Source organism: Monodelphis domestica, chromosome 4 (assembly GCF_027887165.1).
Source record: "Monodelphis domestica isolate mMonDom1 chromosome 4, mMonDom1.pri, whole genome shotgun sequence".
Taxonomy (NCBI): domain Eukaryota; kingdom Metazoa; phylum Chordata; class Mammalia; order Didelphimorphia; family Didelphidae; genus Monodelphis; species Monodelphis domestica.
In genome coordinates, this window is record NC_077230.1 from 182390701 (window position 1) to 182411778 (window position 21078).

The window sequence follows — 21078 nt, forward strand, 5'->3', positions numbered from 1 at the left end:
CAAATATTTATATCAATATAGTATTAAAGCAATGGGAAAAAGGTAGGTACACAAAGATCAGAGAATGGATGAATAAATTATTTGCTGTTCAGTTGTTTCCAGTTGTGTCCCACTCTTCATCACCCATTTGGGATTTTCTTGGCAAAGTTACTGAAGAGATTTGCTATTTCCTTGTCCAGCTCATTTTATATATGACAAAACTGAAGCAAATGAGTTCAAGTGATTTGCCCAGGATTACCCAGCTAATAAGTGTCTGAGGCCAGATTTGAATTCAGAAAGATGAGTCTTCCTAACTCCAGGACTGGCACTCTATCAACTGCACCATCTAGCTTCCTAATGTATTGGACTTTTAGTGAATATTATTGTGTTGTAATGGTAAATGTAAAAAACTAGGAAAAACTTTTCAAGACTTGTACTAACAGTTGTAGAATAAAACAAATAAGACTAGAAGAACCATTTCTAGAATGACATTAATTTAAAGGGAAAATACATCAAAAGACTTCAGAGCTTTGATTAATGCAGTGATCAAAATTATATCTTGGAATGGCTGAAGAACTTATGCTATGTGATTGTAATGAAATACTATTGTGTCATAAGAAATGATGAACAAGATGATTGCAGAAAAACCTGGAAAGACTTACATGAACTGATGCAAAGTGAGCAAAATTGGTCTCAGGTGCTATAAGAGCTCAGAAAGGATTTTAAAAATCAATTAAAAGAGGCAGAGGGGAAAACAAGGAAGAGAAATGAAAACAATGCAAAACAAAACTGGCCAAATGGAAAAAAGGTACAAAAATCCAACAAATAAAAGAATTCCTTATAAAGTAGAACTGACCAAATGGAAAGGGAGGTTCAAAAGCTCACCAAAGAAAACAATTTCTTAAAAATTAGAAGTGAGCTAGTAGAAGCTAATGACTACATGAGACATTAAGAAACAATAAGACAAAATCAAAGGACTGAAAAACATAAAAGAAAACACAAAATATCTCAATGAAAAAAATCACTTACCTGGAAAATAGATACAGGAGAGACAATTTAAGAATTATTGAATTAGGGGGCAGCCGGTGTAAAAATGGACTCGAATCCAGGACTTCAATCCCCAGAAGTCCTTGCTCCACTTACCCAAAATGCTTTGTAATCTCACTGAATTCTCACCTGGGCCAAGAGCAAAATTATTATTTAAAGGGTCTCCGCCCACGGCAGGGTCTCTTCTCTTCCTGGCTCTGCTGGCAAACAAACGCGTCTCATGAGGTGAGTGAAATTTGGGTGGGCCTCATGGCCCACCTAGAACATGCTTCTCTTGCTTGTATTTTCTTTAACCCTTGACCTTTAATAAACCTCATAAAAATAATACTCCTTGCAGAGAGAAACTAATTTCTACCTGTCTCAGTTTCCCAAATTTTAATCTTAACACTGGATAGCTCAGTGGATTGAGAGCCAGATCTAGAGACAGGAGGTCCTGGGTTCAAATCTGGCCTCAGACATTTCCTAGCTGTGTAACCCTGGGCAAGTCACTTTGCCCTCATTGCCACCTCTTATCATTCTTCTGCTTTGGAACCAATACACAGTATTGATTCTAAGACAGAAGCAGAGGAATTTAAAAAAAAAGAATTATTGAATTATCTGAAAGCCATAATAAAAAAAAAAGCCTTAACGTATTATCAATGAAAACTGTCCTAATATTCTTGTACAAGAAGACAAAATAGAAATGCTAGTTTTAGCAATAAGAGAAGAAAAAGAAAGTGAGGGAATTAAAGTAGGCAATGGGAACCACTAAACTATCACTCTTTACAGATGATATGATGGTATTCCTAAGAGATTCTAGAGAATCAATTAAAAAACTACTTGAAATAATAACTTTAGCAAAGTTTCAGGATACAAAGTAAATCCACACAAATCATCAGCATTTCTAGATATTCCCAACAAAATCCATAAGCAAGAGAGCGAAAGAGAAATTCTATTTAAAATGACTCTAGACAATATGAAATACTCGAGTATCTACTTGCCAAGACCAACACAGGAATTACATGAACACAATTACAAAACACTTTTCACACAAATAAAATCAGATCTAAAAAATTGGGAAAATATTAATTGCTCATGGGTAAGCTAATCTAATATACTAAAAATGACAATTCTTTTTTTATTTTACTTTTTAATTTTACTTATTCAATGCCATACCCCCCAAAATTAAGTTATTTTATAGAACAATAAAAAATAATAACAAAATTCATCTGAAAAAATAAAATAAAAAAATATCAAAGGAATTAATGAAAAAAATGTGAAAGAAAGTGACCTAGTAGTACCAGATATTAAACTATACTATAAAGAATTAATCATCCAAATAGACTAGTACTGGCTAAGAAATAGAATTGAAGATCAACTGAATAGATTAGATATGCAATATACAAGACTAAATTACCTTAGTAATCTAGTGTTTGATAAACCCAAAGATCCCAGCTTTGGAGATAAGAACTCACTATTTTACAAAAATTGCTGAGAAAACTAGAAAACAGCATGTCAGAAACTAGGTATAGACTAATATCTCACATCATATATCAAGATAAGGCCAAAATGGATGGATAATTTAGAAATAAAGAGTGATGCCATAAGTAAATTAGGGGAACATAGAATAGTTCACCTATCAGATCTATGAAGAAGGGAAGAATTTATGACCAAAAAAGAAATAGAGAACATTACAAGTTGTAAGATGAATAATTTTTATCATATTCGATTAAAAAAATTTTGTACAAACAGAACCAATGTAACCAAGATCAGAAGGGAAACAAAAACTGGGACAAAATTTTATAGCAAAAAGGGCCTCATTTCTCAAATATGTAGAGAACTAAGTCAAATTTATAAGAGTACCCAAGCCATTCCCTAGGTGACAAATGGTCAAAGGATATGAACAAGCAGCTTTCAGATGAAAAAAATCAAAGATATCAATAAAGGAAAGTGATAAATGTTAGAGTGAATGTACCAAAATTGGGCCACTAATGCATTGTTGGTAAAGTTGTGAGTGGTTTCAACCATTCTGTGAGGCAAAAGGGAAAGAACCTACTTTTTTTGTGGTGGCAGAGAATTGGAAATTGAAGGGATGTCCATCACTTGGGGAATGTCTGAGCAAATTGTGGTATATGATGGTGATGGAATACTATTGAGCTATAACAAATAATGAGCAGAATGATTTTAGAAAAAGCTGGAAAGACCTACATGAACTGATGCAGGGTAAAATGACTAGAACCAGAAGCACATTGTACACAGTAACAGCAATATTGTATAATGGTCAAATGTGAAAGACTTTGCTACTTTCAGCAATGCAATGATTCAGGGCAACTCTGAAGGACTTAATGACAAAAATGCTATCCACCTCCAGAGAAAGAATATTGGAGTCAGAACACAGAGCAAGGTATACTATTTTTCACATTAGCTTTTTTATGTTTTTATTTGGGAATTTTTGTTTATATGAGTATTATCTTACAACAATAGCCAATATGGAAGAAAGTTTTGCATGATAATACATGTATAACCTAAATCAAATTTTTTACCATCTTTGAGAGGGGAGAGAGAAGGGAGGCAACAATTTAGATCTCATAATTTTAGAAAATGTTATGTTGAAAAACATTATTACATGCAACTGGGAAAATAAAATATTTTTAAAAACAAAGTCAAACATTATGCTTTGGATGGCTGCTAGTCTCAGACAAAGAATTCTAAGCTAGCAGGAAATGAGTTACAGGGAGAAGATATCCTAAAACTCTTAGCTCAGTATTTAGAGATTCTGAGACTCGAAAATTCAGGTATTCTAGTAGTTCTGGCTGGTAGAGATTAGGATCTGATATTATGGATCTGAGTCCCTTTTGGCACAAGTCCTCTAGCTTCTAAAAACCCCTTATGCCTTGAGTTAAAGGATCAAGGAAACTTACCAATTATTCCTTAATTGAAAAATCCAATGGCCTTTTCTAGTCATCTCTGTGACCTCCAGGTTCTTACCCTGCCAACACTTCTGAAAAAAAAAAATGGATTTGGATTTTATAATTCTGTTTCCTCCCCATACGCTCACCATTTTCATTGCTTTTTCTTAGTCTAATCATCATCCATCTCTTGCCCTCTAATCAAGGGTGTTCCCTAAGGTTCTGCATTGTATCTTTTTTTTTCAATATATTCTCTCCTTGGTGATCAAATCTATTGTCTTGAATTCAATTATCTTTACACAGATGATTTTCATATTAATATAGCCCTAATCTTTCTCTTGAACTTTAGCTCTGTACCAGGGAATTTTATTAGAAATTTCTCCCTAGTTGTCCCAAAGTCATCTCAAACCCAACATTTCCAAAAAGAGAACTCTGCCTCCTCCAAAACCTGCCCTTCCTCTAAATTTTGCAATTTTGGATCACACTACTACTATAGTCCCCCCCCCAAGTTCATAACCTCAAAGTTGTCATTGATTCTTTCCTTTCTATAACCCCACTTCCTGCCATATTTTATCTGTTGCCAAGTCTTGTCCATTCTACATTATAAAAGAAAAATACTGAAAATGATCTAGCTTTTTTGTGAATGCACAACTCTCATAAGTCAGTCTACAGACACATCCAGAAAAGGCTAAGTAACTCTGTGCTTTTCAGCTGATAGAGATTAATATTTTATTCAAAAGAACCAAATTATAAAAATTCACCCCAGAAGAGGGATTGACCAAGCTGGATCTTCTTTTCTCTGGAGGTAGGGCATCCTGTTCTTTCTGTAAGGGAGATAAAGCCACTTATACCATATAAAGATGACTAAGGTTACTCTGTAGTTTTTTTTTTTAAGTTAAATGAGATATCATGGACCCACAACCTTTGAAACATCTGGACACATTCCAGGACACTGAAGACATACATAAACTCTCCTCGATAAGGATATCTTGCAAAACACTTCAAAGAAACTTTATTATTTTATTCCCACTATGATTATTGATTATGGATTCTCATACACATTTATTCTATCAGCTGATAACTGGAACTATCATTTACTATTAAATTGATAGTTACAACTTATCATTAAAATGCTGAATATCTAATGGAATTACATGCAGAGGATATAAATCTATAAAGGGCACAGGGAATATATACTGATTGAAGTGACTTAATTGAGCTATCTTTTTCAATAGTCATACCATCTCTACCATTTATCCCTTTATCTCCACTAATAGTCACAACCCTGGTTCAAACATTCATCACTCGTATACTTAAATTGCTTTAATTTTAATTGTTCCTAATTGATCTCCCATTGGAATCTTCTCCATTTCCAATCCATACATTATTCTGCTGTCAGAACAATTTTCCTGAACAGAACAATATTAAAGAACAATCACAAAATAAATCTAAAGTGAATGTTGAAAAATTATAATGAACCAGTTTCTCTTTCTTTGTTTTTTTTTGTCTTAAACTCTATGTTCTATGTTTATATGGTTCTCTGAGCGAGAGAGAAAAATGGATCCTGGGGGAAATGTGGGATTTAAAAAAATACATCAATAGAAATTTATTTTAAAATTAAAAGAAATCCATAAAGCTACTTAACCCTATGTCCTATCCCAAGTGGATTTTAGACTTCAATGCTATTTTTATAACTTTTGCCTCCATCCACCTTCATTTTCCCCTCTGTATCACAAATTCACAGTTAAGATGACAGATTCAGGGACTTTTATCAAACCATTCATTGATATCAATGCTGGGAGAAAAAAAAAAGATAATCATCCACAGTTAAGATTCTATCTTCTACATATTTAACCAACAGATGGTGCTACTAGCCACTTAACTGATCTTGTTCATCAAAAGGACTGGGCCCTGGGAAGTCTCATGTCATTTTGGTAGTTATATACTCAATTCTACTTTAGAGGGGGTGTTTGGTTAGTGCTAAACTTTCCATGGTTTTCAGCAAACCATAGCTCTCTCTTCTTTCTCCTTCCCTGCTTATACTATAGAGTAGGTAGAACAAAGACATGACACCTGAAATATACTTTTTTTTTCTTTTCCTCTCAGTATCTCAGCCTCCAGGAGCCAGAGGCACTAGTGGAGCTGTATTTCTTGGAGCTGCTAGGTAACACAATGGAGAAAGTACTGAGCCTAGAGTAAGGAAGACCTGAGTTTAAAGCCAGCCTACTTCCTAGCTGGGTCACTTAATCCTGTTAGCTTCAGTTTCCTCATTCAATAAAACAAGCTGGAGAAGAAAACTGCAAACCACTCCAGAATCTTTGCCAAGAAAACCCCAAGTGGGGTCACAAAAAGCCAGACATGACTGAAAATACTGAGAAACCATAACAACAACCAACATTTCTGAAAACTCAGATCTTCTGTGGACTTAGTAAAGTCACCTATGAACCATCAAATCTCAGCAGTGAATCTAGATTTAGCCCCACTGTGTTGCATGAGTCCCTTAGCATTTGTTCTGGCTCAAGGACCACAATATGATTTCCTTACCTAGGAATAGGACAGGCTAGGAAATGGACCATATCTCAGTTTTGATGCATTGTTATATGAATGTTATACTTCTATTAACATAGTATCAGCCAATCTTTGCATTTTTCTTCCTTCATTTCTTTTGTGTTAGTTTTTGTCCTCCTCTTCCTCTTTTCAATTAATACTTTGCCTTGCTTATACTACTTTTATGTTTTCCTATTCCTGCAGGCTCTTCTCCCCTCCACTGTTCTCTCCTTTTTATTTTTTTAAACCCTAACTTTTCATCTTGGAATCAATACTGTATATAGGTTCCAAGGCAGAAGAGTGGTAAGGGCTAGGCAATGGGGGTTAGGTGACTTGCCCAGGGTCACAAAGCTGGGAAGTGTCTGAGGTTAGATTTGAACACAGGACCTCCCATCTCTAGGCCTGGCTCTCAATCCACTGAGCTACCCAGCTGCCCCTGTTCTCTCCTTTTTGAAAAATCCTGACCTTCTTTATTAGAATATTATGTATTGGTTCTTAGACACAAGAGTAGTAAAGGCTAGATAATGACTTGCCCAGGATCACACTGCTAGAAGTGTTTGAGATCAGTTACAACTATTGTCTGATACAGTTGGCCAAGTTCTTTAAATTTACTTATATTCATTTCTCTTCTCAGAGGCAGGTAAGTGGGGATGTGAATGGAATTCTGGGCCAAGATCAAGAAAACTAAGTTGAAATGAAGGATCAATCACTTATAAGCTATGTGACCCTGGCAGATCATTAAACCTCTGTCTGTCCCAGTTTCCTTTTTCTTCAACTATAAAATAAGAATAATAATAGCACTTGACCCCAGAGTTGTGAAGATAAAATGAAATAATATTTGTAAAGTGCATGGCACAGTGCCTGGTATGAATCAAAAGCTTAATAAATGTATGTTTCTTTCCTTCTTTCTTACTTATTTATGTCTGACTATTTCTTCCCCAATCTTGATACTTCACTTCCATTAGTCAAGTGAATCGGTAAATTTCTTCCCTCTCTGCCTCTCTTCTTACCTCTTTTATATAACTCTCCTTTCTATACCCTTTCCCAAGAAGTTTCCTTTTACTTTGTCCTCTTCTTTATTTTCTCTTCTACTCTATTCTAAATTTTTTTTCTTATCCATCGACTACATCTTTGCTTGATTCTTCCTTATTATGTATCTCTCATGAGGATAAAATTTCTGAAGTATCAGATTTGAACTTATTGCCTTTATAGATCTTACCCTATACTCCCTACTTACTACTTGCTTTTCTCTGAGAATATGAATTTATGAAAGAAACTATGTTAGGTGAAAATATTGCTATGTGGTATTGTGTTCTAAGTCATGAGGCCTGGTCCTACTCCTTGCCCTTACCTCTATCATTCCTAAGGGCAGACATACCCTATCTCTGGTTCTGTGTCTCCGTTACGACTCAGGGATCTGGTTGCTTTTGGAGATTAATTTATCTCTTCTCCTGAGCATCCTGGGATGCTGTCCAAAGTGATACAATTCTCTCTCAGAAAAACTCCCCTGCCAAAACCAATGATAAGACCCCCATCTCATACTGTGGACATACATCTCTCCCATTAGAATATTTTTTAATGGCATCCTTTCCTTTCTCCTTCTGGAGTGAAAGCTTCCCTTCCAGAATCTCATATTCCTGAGGTTCCAGCCCATCCCCTCCATTGCTTCCCCCTAATTTCCCACAATCCAACCCTCTTTTGATGAGAAACAAAAGGAATTATTATCTCCTTATAGTTTTCCTGTGGATTTGATAGAGGATTCATGAACTGCTCCCTTCTCTCTCTGACTTCTTCCTGTTTCTTCATTTTTCAATTTTCCTTTGTTATTCTCTTCCACAAAAAAAAATGGGAAATCTATAAACATAAGGATATTTATTTAATTCGTTTTTTTTTAATTGATAATTGTAGTTTTTACATTTCTTGTTTTTGTCATTTGGTGAGTTTGTAAATCAAATAATCTACTTTTTACTGCAAGAATTGGTCAAAGGCCTTTCTTTTGTTGAACAGTCATCTTTTTTTCTCATTGATTAGGTTCAGGTTTTAAAGATATGCAATTTCAGATTACACCTTAAGCACATCACTATTTCAGAATATATTATTTCATTCTCATCTCCAATTTTGTTATTCAAATTCTCTTTCTTTCATTTTCGAAGAGCCTACTTCTGATTGCTTATAAAATCTGTTATTTGTTATTTAAATTTTAAAACTGAACTACTATATACCTTGGAATTTGAGGCATGATTTTTTTTCCCAGGGAGAACAGGAAAGTGATGATCAATAGATTTGATAGATCAGAGCTTTGTTGTCTGTATTCAGAAATTCTGGGCAGTGTTCTTGTAGTACTTCCTGCGGCATAGTATTCCAGTTATTTAATTTGTCATGTTATTCTGGGAGACCTGTAACACTTAAATTATTTCAATTTATCTTGTCTTCTAGATCACTCATTTTTGCTTGTACTCTATTTATGCATTCTTTTGCCATTACTATCTTCTGTTTCTCTATTAAGTTTTCCTCTGTTATGTTAAGATGCAAATCCTCTAGATATTTATCTTAATTTATACTTATTTATTAAATAATTAAAAGCAGGCCAGAGAAAGAAAAGGCCTCTAGCCACATGTGGCTGGCAGTTCACTTAGCAAGCCTCCTCCAAGAGTCTGTGAGCCAGACCTATGTACACATTCTCACTCTCAGTTCCCAGCCCAGAGTCTTCTCTTCCTCTCCGGACTCAAGTTTACGTTCTTAGTGATGTCCCTTTCTAAAGCCCCTCCTGCTGCAAAGACCCCAACCTTTCTCTGAGCAAGAGGCAGGTCTTTCAGACACCAGGGAGTCCAGAGGGGCAAGAGACAAGACTCCAGAAGTCTTAAGATCGGAGTCATGACGTCTTTAACGTGGTTTCAGAGTTTACATGTTTGCTCCTCTGTTCCCCCACTATCTTTTTCTCTATTCATTATCTTGACTCAGTCAGAGGGTAGGGCACGTAGCAACTTAATTCAGTCAGAAAATGGGGCATTTCAAATTTAATACCAAAGCTCTCCCTTTTTAAAATCCAACGTTAATCTTAGGGTACCAAAGAAAAGGTATGGGTTAGTGTTTATTTTTCACAGTCAGCACTTTTGTACTACAAATCTGTTATTTTCTCTCTTATAGCTTCTACTTCTTTGTAGAGGTTTTCCATCCATTTTTCCTATTTTGCTACTTATATTTTCAAGTTCTTTTTTTTAAAACCCTTATCTTCTTAAAATCAATACTAAGTATAGGTTCCAAGGCAGAAGAGCTGTAAGGGCTACATAACTGGGGTTAAATGACTTGCCCAGTCATACAGTTAGAAAGTCTGAGGTCAGATTTAAACCCAGATCCTTCTGACTCCAGACCTGATACTCTATCCACTCTGTTACCTAGCTGCCCCTTTCCTTGTTAATCTTGATCTCTCATATTCTGATAATAGGGTATTAAAATCTCACACTATGGTTACATTTGTCTATCTCATCTTTTTTTTTAAGTTGACATTTCTTTGATGTACTTTGTTACCATCTCATCTGGAATATATGAATTATTGATCATCCTTGTATTAGTACTTGCAGATTAGATTTTTGTTCAACTTTTTCATTTTAATCTCTCTGGGTGTTTTTGCTTTGAAAGCAAATCTTGCCATGTGTACTTCTTCTATCATAATTCTCTGTCCTCATTCTTCCTCTACTCTCAATACTCTCTTCCTTGATGACATTATCTGTTAAATTATTACCTTTTCACTGATGATTTCCAAACCTAGGTATGCAGCTCTAATGTCTCTCCAGAATTAAAGCTCCCAGCTGCCACCTGCCTGCTAGTTGTCTCCACCCTTGAGCATTTCAAGCTCAGCATGTCCTCTGTGCTTTTGTTCTGATTGTTCCTTCTGCCTGGCATGCCATCTCTCCCACACTCCCAACTCCTCACAGATTATGTTCAGGGAATATCATGTAATTGGTATAAGTATGATATGTATAGGATGATTAAGCTGATATAAGGTTAGAAAGACTGTTAGGAGCTAAATTGTGGAGGTCTTTGCCAGAGGAGGAGTTTCAATTTTATTTGCTAGGTAATTGGGGTCATTAAAGGTTTTCCAGCAACGGGTTGAAATTTAGAATAGCACCTTAGGAAAATTAATCTGGAGACTGCCTATAGTATATATAATACACATGATGTCAGACTAATTCTGTGCCTGCAAGGTCCTTCCCCATCAGCTGGCCAGAATGACACAGGATCCTATTTGAAGACCATAGAGATAATCTAGTCTAATCCTATCATTTTATAGGTGAGGAAACATCAGGAAATGTATAGCTTGCAACAATGACAAAAAAGTGTAATGTTTATTGCCTTGAGTCAAATATTTAGTATCTATCCTAGGAAAGGCAAAGCTGCTACCTCTCCTCTCATTCTCCCAACTCTTTAACCTTTTACAGTAATCTGACCTATAATAGTATTCAAAAAGGTGACTGGTACAATACCTAAATCTATGTATTCATATTCTAATTTTAACTTTTATTGACTATAAGTTTTACTTAACGCTTTCGACTTACAGTTGACTTTTCCTTCTTGTTCATCTGAGGTATTTTGTGATTTTCATCAAGAGTTGACCATTCAAGGTAGCTAATGGTTCAATGTATAAAGAGCTAGACCCAGAGACAGGAGGTCCTGGGTTCAAATCTGGCCTCAGATACTTCCTGTGTGACTACATTGGAACCTATACTTAGTATCTATTCTAAGACAGGAGGTAAGGGTTTAAAAGTTAAAAAAAAAAAGAATTAGCCACTCCATCTGCCTCCCTGCCATGCTTTTAATGCCATTGTCAATGAAACGTCTTTTCTTGCATTTTCAGAGGGGTTGGCACTTGAATTCAAGTAGACTTTCAAATTAGCTGTATTGAGCTCAGTTCATCCTGACTCTTCCTCTATAGTTTCTGCCCAATTCAGCAATTGTCCATTCCATGATTATTTTGCCTCCTGTCATTGATGACAGTATCAACCAAAGGTCAACAGCTTGGAAGACTATCCTCAACCCCAATATTATATTGGGTTCATAGTATAATTTTACCCTCCTATATCAAGTCTATGTAATCGCCTAATAACTAACATAAATAAGTAATACTTTACAGTTCATAAGGCATTTCCATGAGTATTATCTCATTTGATCCTTGTGAGATAGGCAGGACACTTATTATTATCCCTATTATTTTATGGAAGAGGAGACTGAGGCTTAGATATCAAATAACTTGTCCAAGATCACATGGTTTAAAAATGGCAAAACGAAGACAAGAACCTAGGTATTCTGATTTCTGATCCAGGGTTTTATCCACAAACAATCTCTCAAAATAAATTCTTCTCATAAAATGACATCTGGAAGATCAATTTCTTGGGGAGGCCAAGTAGTAGATAAAAGAGTACTTTTAATGTCAACTGAGTAAACTGCCCTTCAAAACACAGAGGAATTTTGGTTGAAGTAACAACAAAGATTTATTAAAAAGGAAAAAACATAACATGCATGTCAGGCACATGCACATTCCAAATGCAGTCGAGCCCATAGCCTAAGTGGGGCAAGGACAATTTCAATTGTACACTATAAAGGATTGGTTAATGATGGAGAATGAACAGTCTCTTTTAGGAACAGGTAGAACACAGAAGCTGGATGTTTTGGGATGTTCGACAGCAATGGCCAACCACAATACTGGTTCAGTCTGGCTTACACTACTTCAGATAGATCGATGGACCACTCAGTAAGGTCAGTCAATAAACACTGTGAAGGCATCTGGGAGTGAGCAAGATGCTTGACTCACTAAAAGCTCCCAATTGACTCTTTCCTACAAACAGGCTAATTGTGTGTCCAGTGCATCTGATTAGAGTAAGTAGCTCATAGAAAATAGAATTATTAATTTCAGGAGTATTTTCAGACAGGAGATGTGTTCAAATTCCAAGAGGGGTACTCATGTTACCTCTTTGGGACTTAGTTACTTTATCTGTGAAATGGGGATAATACTTACACCATCTAAAGAGTTGCTATGACAAGTTTTGTAAATGAAAAAAAACTGGTTGTAATTTCTTTTGAATCTAAATATTATTCTATTCATTTTTTTCTCTTGTTCTTATTACCAAGAATCTCCCAATGAAGTCAATAGAAACTATATTTATAGAGAGAAAGGAAGGAAGCTGTATGGTGTTCTTCAGACTGCATACAGGGTTCTTAAGTGAATATGTCAATATCAACTGTCAATAACTCCTCTCCATCAATAAGAGTTTCAGGCAGAGACCTAAACATTGAAATTCAACCAGAGAATTCAGAATACATTAAAACTAGGTCTGATTACAGTGTGTGTGTGTGTTTTTTAAGAAATTAAGTTCTCAGAAAAATGAATAATTAAAACCCATTAAATTAGCTAATACATGTAATTGGAACTGTTAAAAGAAAAGTGACATATAAATGTTTGTATGATCACAAAAGCATAGATTTAGAGTGTGAAGAGGGCTTAGAAATAATTTGGTCCAAATTTCTCCTTTTATGGAAGAAGAAACTAAGGCCCAGAGATATCAAGTATTTTGGTTAGGGTCACACCCAAAATAAGTAGCTAAATCAAGATTTGTAAATCCAATGCCTTTTTTTTTACTTTCCTGAGAAATTTCATTTTTGAATGTTAAAAAATCACAGGGGATTTTCTGAATCTTCTCAGGAAGGGATCTAGATTTGGCAGAAAGAGTCTTCCAGTCTTTCTACTTTTTTAAAAGTGCTCAAACAAATGAAAAAAATTTATTACTAACAGATTTGTGATTTGAAGGTAAATACTTTGCAAAAAGCAGTGCTTTAATATAGATTAATGGTCTTTATCATATTGTCATACACTGAAAAATAACAACTATTATAGGCTGTCCTCAGGATTTATATAAAACAGATGGAGGAGGAGGTGGGGTGGGAAGCAAGGTTTCTATCTAGACCAACATGATGCCATGATACCGTCTCATTTTACAAATTAGGATACTGAAGTCCAAAGAGGTTAGAGAACTCACCCAAATTCGCACAACTACTTAGAGCCAAAGAACCTCATGACAGAATGAAAGGGGCCCAGGACGTGCAATCAGGAGACATTTGGTTCTAATCTTGCTTTGGATATTTATAAGTTGCATGAACAATTGGGCAAGTCATATAAGTCTTAGTTTTCCCATCTGTAAAATTATGATAACACCTGTGCATTTACCTCCTTTTTTTCTTTTTTAGGATCAAATAATACACATAAAGTACTCAATAAATCTTAAAGTTCAATGTAAATCCTAGCTATAATTATTTTCACATCATATAATCTATGTATGTACATGCCCTTCTCTCCATATCTATCTGTATGTATTTATAGCTATACGATCGTCCCTCTTATAAGGTTCAATTATCATGTCTTCACTGTATCGTGGATTTTTTTTTCATCTAATTCTGTATCACAGAATTTTCTCTATATCACAGAATTTTGCAGATGAATACCATACTGTACACAAAGGAAATGCAGTATGCCACTACCACTTGTGCAAGTTTGCCAACATGAGATTGTACACGACTCATTGTTGACTGATGGAATGAAAGGCGACCAATCACTGTGCTGTGTTCTGTATCCTGGGCGCTGATTGGCTCAGTGACTGTAGCATTGGTCTGTTTGCCTTTCTGCTGCTTTGCAGATTTTCACTTATGGCAGGGGTCTCTGGAACATAATTCCTACGATAGGTGAGGGATCACTGTATATCTATATACATCTACAGATGTATATAGACATCTATAGATATCTATATCTATCTACATTTATATCTATCAATCTTTCTGTCTATATCTGTCTATCTACCTATCTGTCTGTCTCTCTAGCTATCTATCTGTCTGTCTGTGTATTTATTCTCCTAGCTCCCTCCCCCTTTGTCTTAAGCTTTTGAGGCCTGGTTGTAGCCTTCAGAGGAGCTCTGGATTAGTTCCTTTACAATTTTGACTGATCTAATTGCTGAATTTCAACCTACACAAGATCACACATAGGTAATATATATTAAAGTCCAAATTTGAATTCAGGTCCCATGTTTCCCCAAAACTTACCCTTCTAGTGGACTCCTTAGATAGCTTAAGGACCTGGAAAGACTTGTCCTATATACCCACTTTGATTTCAGAAAAGTTCTTCCCTATCTGGGCTTAATGCTCTCTCTCCAGAGTCCTGAAACTTCAGTCATCCCACTCATCCCTTCCATTCAGCATCTGCAAGTTTGCCTGAAGTGAATTCTACTAGAGAGAACTTTTCTGGCTGTCAGCCCTTGATAACAATGGCCTTTCTTTCTGTACCATCAGCCCACAAAGCCCAATAGTGTAGACCATTGTCCTTTGCTCTGCTTGCTTTTTCATTCTGAAACCATGGCCTATTGTGTCCCTGCCCTAGTTCCCCTTAGTATTAAAGGAGGTAAGTGTAAATATAGGGTTAATGTAATAATGTAATTAGATTCTCAGGTAAAGATTTAAACATTTCCCCACATCAAGATGATGTCATTGACCTATTTTTGGTTCTTCCCAACAGAATACAAGTTTTCACCTAATTTCACATGTAAAATACAGTTTGCTCACATCCTCACTTCCTGCCTTTAACTACCTAGGCTTGAAGTAGCAAAGTGAATACAGTGCTGGTCCTGGAACTGAGAGGATTGGAATTCAAATGCAGCTTCAGACACTAGCTGTGTGACCCTACCAAGTCATTTAATCTGTTAGCCTTAGTTTCCTCATCAGATAAAAATGGGGATAATAATAGTACTTACCTCATACCACACCAGTTGTTGTGAGAATCAAATGAGGGGGCAACTGGGTAGCTCAGTGGATTGAGAGCCAGGCCTAGAGATGGAAGGTCCTAGGTTCAAATCTGGCCTCAGCCACTTCCTAGCTGTGTGACCCTGGGCAAGTCACTTGACCCCTATTGCCTAGCCCTTACCACTCTTCTGCCTTGGAGCCAATATACAGTATTGACTCCAAGATAGAAGGTAAGGGCTTAAAAAAAATCAAATGAGATATTTGGAAAGCATTTTGCACAGTGCCTGGCATATAGAAAGTGCTTAATAAAATGCTTATTCCTCTTCTCCCTTCTCTTCCCAAAACAAATTGGCCTGGGTTATTTTATCCCTCACCTCTTACTAATACACATATTCTTGTACAGATATATTGTTATGTTAGCATCCTTCATTTCAAAAATTGATCACCAGCAAATAATCAATATCTATAGGTTCAAATTATGTTAGAATATACTTATAATATTAATTATATATTGTTGTTATATTTTAATTATATATTGTTGTTAAATGTGTGGCTAGCAAAACTCCTGAATATCCAACTCTTCACACTGTGTATAGCAATACCACTTCTTTTTCTATGTCTCTCCCAATTCATTTTTATATTAATTTTGAAATCTCAACTAATGGGATAGTTGCCCAAGAGAAACATTATGGATTTGATGCCTCCAAACTGAAAATGGATCACTTTGGGTCCTACTTGGAATGCGTGCCACTCTGTCCTATATTTTACTCACTCACCAATTTGTAATTGCTTCATCTTCATCATCAGAAAGATAAAATGGAGAAACACAAAAGAATAACTTTTTTAAATGGCACATTATCTTTCCATGGTCTTTCTCCCCTAGTAGAGCCCAACAGGTGAATAAAATCAATAGAAGAAGATCTGGGAAAGAAACAGTATTTTGCTATCACACCTTAGGGGTTGGGGGGAGGAAGGGGAATGGACTTGCTCCCTTGATGCACACATATAATTCCCATTATAGTTAATGGGAACTCCATGTATGTATCCAGGAGAGAACATACCCCACTAGCTCTATCTGAAAATGATTCTTTTTGTGTTGATCTCGCTGTGTTTTCATTCTACCTTTTAAAACCATTACACCTAACAGAGTTTTGAGTGCATTATAGGTAACTTTAAGAAACCATCATTATCTCCTCTCTTCTTAACCACATAATAGAAAAAAAAAAGTGATAGCACAGTATATACACCATGCTGAGTACAAGGAACTTGCCTTGAATTTTTGAACTCGTCAGCCTATTTTCTGTAATGCTCAGTGGTGAATCACTCTTAAGTGCTCCATCATTCACTAGTATATGTGCTTCATGCCAAAGGTTACAAGATTACAAAAGTATGCTGAGCTCAGAAGGGGCTCATAATTCACCATCACCTTATTTTGACACTAAGGGAGAAAATATGTGCATCAAGACAAGTAGAGGAAATAATGAAGAAAAAAAAAACCTATATTAAGTTAACAGGATAGTAAACACTCCAAAGGGGAAAAATACAGACTGGAGCAATGATAAGGATAAGAGAAAAATAATACTGCTAGATTATGAGAGGAGATTTGCTAGTTGGTTCACATGTACTTCACCGAGTGCATAGTGTACTTTGACGAGTTTCCACGAGTTGGGATGAGAAAGTTAAAATAGTTCTTAAAGTTGGTAAAAACTATACATACGCAGGGTTGTGCTGGAGCCAGTTCCAATCTGTTTTTGTGAGTTGATTGTTAAATTTTCCACATGAGCATCAATACCTTGGAAATCAGTAAATGCTACAAATTGGCTTGATTTATTATTTTTTTATTGCCTAGACTTAAGAAAGTGATGGAAGAAAATATTATTACTGCAGATTAAACTTAAAAGTGTGTCATGAATCCATTGTTTTTCTCAGACAGCTGGTTGGTTTTCACAAATAGAAAGGACTAGGTATATTTCTTTTTCTGAAGACTAATATAAGTTGGATTATAACGCAAAAGGATTAAAACGCAAAACAGCTATGATTTACAAGGAGTTCTTATTTGATACTTTAATGGAGTCATGACTTCTTCAAGCAAATTGAAACCCACTTATAATTTTTTATCCAATGTGAATTTTTTTCATATCCTTCTATAAATCTTTTTTTTTTGTAAGCCGTTACCTTCTATCTTAGAAATGATACAAAATATTAGTTCCAAGGCAGAAGAGCAATAAGGGCTAGGCAATGGGGGTTAAGTGACTTGCCCAGGTTCATACAGCTGAGAAGTGTCTGAGGCCAGTTTTGAAACCTGTCTCTGGGCTTGGCTCCAGAGTATTGATTCTAAGGCAGAAGGTAAGGGTTAAAAAAAATGCTTTCCATCACCAGAGGAAGAACTGATCAAATCTCAGTGCAGATGGAAGCACATCATTTTTTCACTCTATTTTCTTCAAGGTTTTTTTTTGTTTGTTTGTTTTACTTTGTTTTTTTTTTCAGTGATGTCTTCTACAACATTACAAATATATAAATATATATTTCATGATAGCACATATATAATCTATATCAAATTGCTTGCAATCTGAGGGAGGGAGAAAGGAAAGAATTTGGAACTTGAAACATGAAAAAATGAATGTTTAAAATTGCTTTGATGTATAATTTGGAAAAAATGAAATGAAAGAAAAAAATCTAATCCAGGAATTATTTTTGTGAGATCCAGAGTCTTAGTTGGCAAGAGGGTTGGGGGAACATGGAACTTATTTATATATGTATGTATATATAAATAATTTTTTCTCTTTAAAATTATTACTTTCTATCTTGGTAACAACTCTAAAGATAGAAGAACAAGGGCTAGGCAATTAGATTTAAGTGACTTGCCCTGGATCACATAACTAGGAAGTGTCTGAGGCTAAATTTGAATCTAGGTCCCCCTGATTCCAGGCCTGGGGTTCTATATACATTGCCACCCAGCTGCCTCTATATATTATTTTAGTAACAAGATATTCAATATGAAACAGAGAAAAGAACACTCAATTGTGAATCAGAAGGCTTGGGTTCAAATTCCATCTCTTCTACTTTTTTTTTTAACCCTTACCTTCCATCTTAGGATCAATACTGTGTATTGGTTCCAAGGCAGAAGAGTGGTAAGGGCTAGGCAATGGGGGTTAAGTGACTTACCTAGGGTCATACAGCTAGGAAGTGCCTGAGGCCATATTTGAACCCAGGACCTCCCATCTCTGGGCCTGACTTCTCAATCTACTGAGCCACCTAGCTGTCCCTGACTACTTATTAAGAATTCAAGGATGTATTAAGGATGTCTTTTCCCTTCTCTTGGCCTCAGTTTTTTCATCTATAAAATGAAAGCGTTTGGCAAGAGATCTCTGATTCCATTTCTCTCTAAATAAAGTCTATGGATTTATAAGCAGCCACTGAAGAGGAAGGCTGAGAGAGAGGATAATCACCAGATGGCTTCATGACTCAGACTCTGGTACAGGGTATTTTTTCCTTAGAAGAGCCAAAACTCTTGCCTCAGAATAGGAATCTATATTTTTTCCCCATATTCTTGCACAATGAATCAGCAAAATATGAACTATAGTTAAATAAACTGAAATTAATTAATGTAGCAACTTCAGTCACAGACATCTCCACAGTTCCCTGCTCCCCCTTTCCAGGACTATCTTGGGGTATCTCAGCAGGAAGGGGTAAGGAACCATTTTGAGAACCTAAAATTTCAAGGGTACCTTATCAGGTTTTGGAAATTTTAAGAAGAAAAGATGATCCTGGTGGCTGGAATGGTAACTGCTAGGGTTATAGATGTGTATGTTCTTTCCCCAATGCAGCTGTATGCAGAGGCATTGGTGATAAGGTCTAGGAAACATTTCTTTTAAAAAATTCTATCCCTTTTTTGACATTACATAATCCTTATCATTTGTCCTACAAAATTTTAGTTTGATAATTGACCCTATAATTGTATTTATAACAGAGGTGCCTAAGTTTATTTTCTTTTATTTTTCCATTTGAATTAATTTAGTCAATTTAGAACATTATTCCTTGGTTACAATAATCACATTATTTCCCTCCTTCCCCTCCACCCACCCTTCCCGCAACCTATGTGCAATTCCACTGGGTATCACACGTGTCCTTGATCAGAACCTATTTCAATCTTGTTGGTGTTTGCATTAGATGTTCATTTAGTCTACATCCCCAGCCATATCCCTTCAAGCCATGTATTCAAGCAGTTGTTTTCCTTCTGTGTTTTCACTCCCACAGTGTTTCCTCTGAATGTGGATAGTGGTTTTTCTCATAGATCCCTCCAAGTTGTTCAGGATCACTGCATTGCCACTAATGGAGAAGTCCATTACATTTTATTCCTAAGTTTATTTTAGCAAGAGGTGGCATCATCAGAAAACCTTATGTGGAGCAGCAATTAGAGAAGAAAAAGAAATTGAAGGTATTAAAATTGGCAATGAGGAGACTAAGCTATCACTCTTTGCGGATGACATGATGGTTTACTTAAGGAATCCTAGAGAATCAACCAGAAAGTTACTAGAAATAATCAACAACTTTAGCAAAGTTGCAGGATACAAAATAAACCCACATAAGTCATCAGCATTCCTATATACCTCTAACCCATTTCAGCAGCAAGAATTAGAAAGAGAAATTCCATTTAAAGTCACCCGAGACAATATAAAATACTTAGGAATCTATCTGCCAAGACAAACACAGGAACTAGATGAACACAACTACAAAACACTTTCCACACAGTTAAAACTACATCTAAACAATTGGAAAAACATTGATTGGTCATGGGTGGGTTGAGCTAACATAATAAAAATGACCATCCTACCCAAATTAATTTACTTATTTAGTGCCATACCCATTGAACTACCAAAAAACTTCTTTACTGAATTAGAAAAAAACATAACTAAGTTCATTTGGAAGAACAAAAGATCAAGGATATCCAGGGAAATCATGAAAAAAAAATACAAAGGAAGGGGGCCTTGCAGTCCCAGATCTCAAAGTATACTATAATGCAGTGGTCATCAAAACAATTTGGTACTGGCTAAGAGACAGAAAGGAGGATCAGTGGAATAGACTTGGGGTAAATGACCTCAGCAAGACAGTTTATGACAAACCCAAAGATCCCAGCTTTTGGGACAAAAATCCATTATTTGATAAAAACTGCTGGGAAAATTGGAAGACAGTGTGGGAGAGATTAGGTTTGGATCAATATCTCACTCCCTACACCAAGATAAATTCAGAATGGGTGAATGACTTGAACATAAAGAAGGAAACCATAAGTAAATCAGGCAAACACAGAATAGTATACATGTCAGACCTTTGGGAAGGGAAAGATAAAATCAAACAAGACATAGAAAGAGTCACAAAATGTAAAATAAATAATTTCGACTACATCAAATTAAAAAGCTTTTGTACAAACAAAACCAATGTAACTAAAATCAGAAGGGAAGCAACAAATTGGGAAACAATCTTCGTAAAAACCTCTGACAAAAGTTTAATTACTCAAATTGATAAGGAGCTAAATCAATTGTACAAAAAAATCAAGCCATTCTCCAATTGATAAATGGGCAAGGGACATGGATAGGCAGTTCTCAGATAAAGAAATCAAAACTATTAATAAGCACATGAAGAAGTGTTCTAAATCTCTTATAATCAGAGAGATGCAAATCAAAACAACTCTGAGGTATCACCTCACACCTAGCAGATTGGCTAACATGACAGCTATGGAAAGTAATGAATGCTGGAGGGGATGCGGCAAAGTTGGGACATTAATTCATTGCTGGTGGAGTTGTGAACTGATCCAACCATTCTGGAGGGCAATTTGGAACTA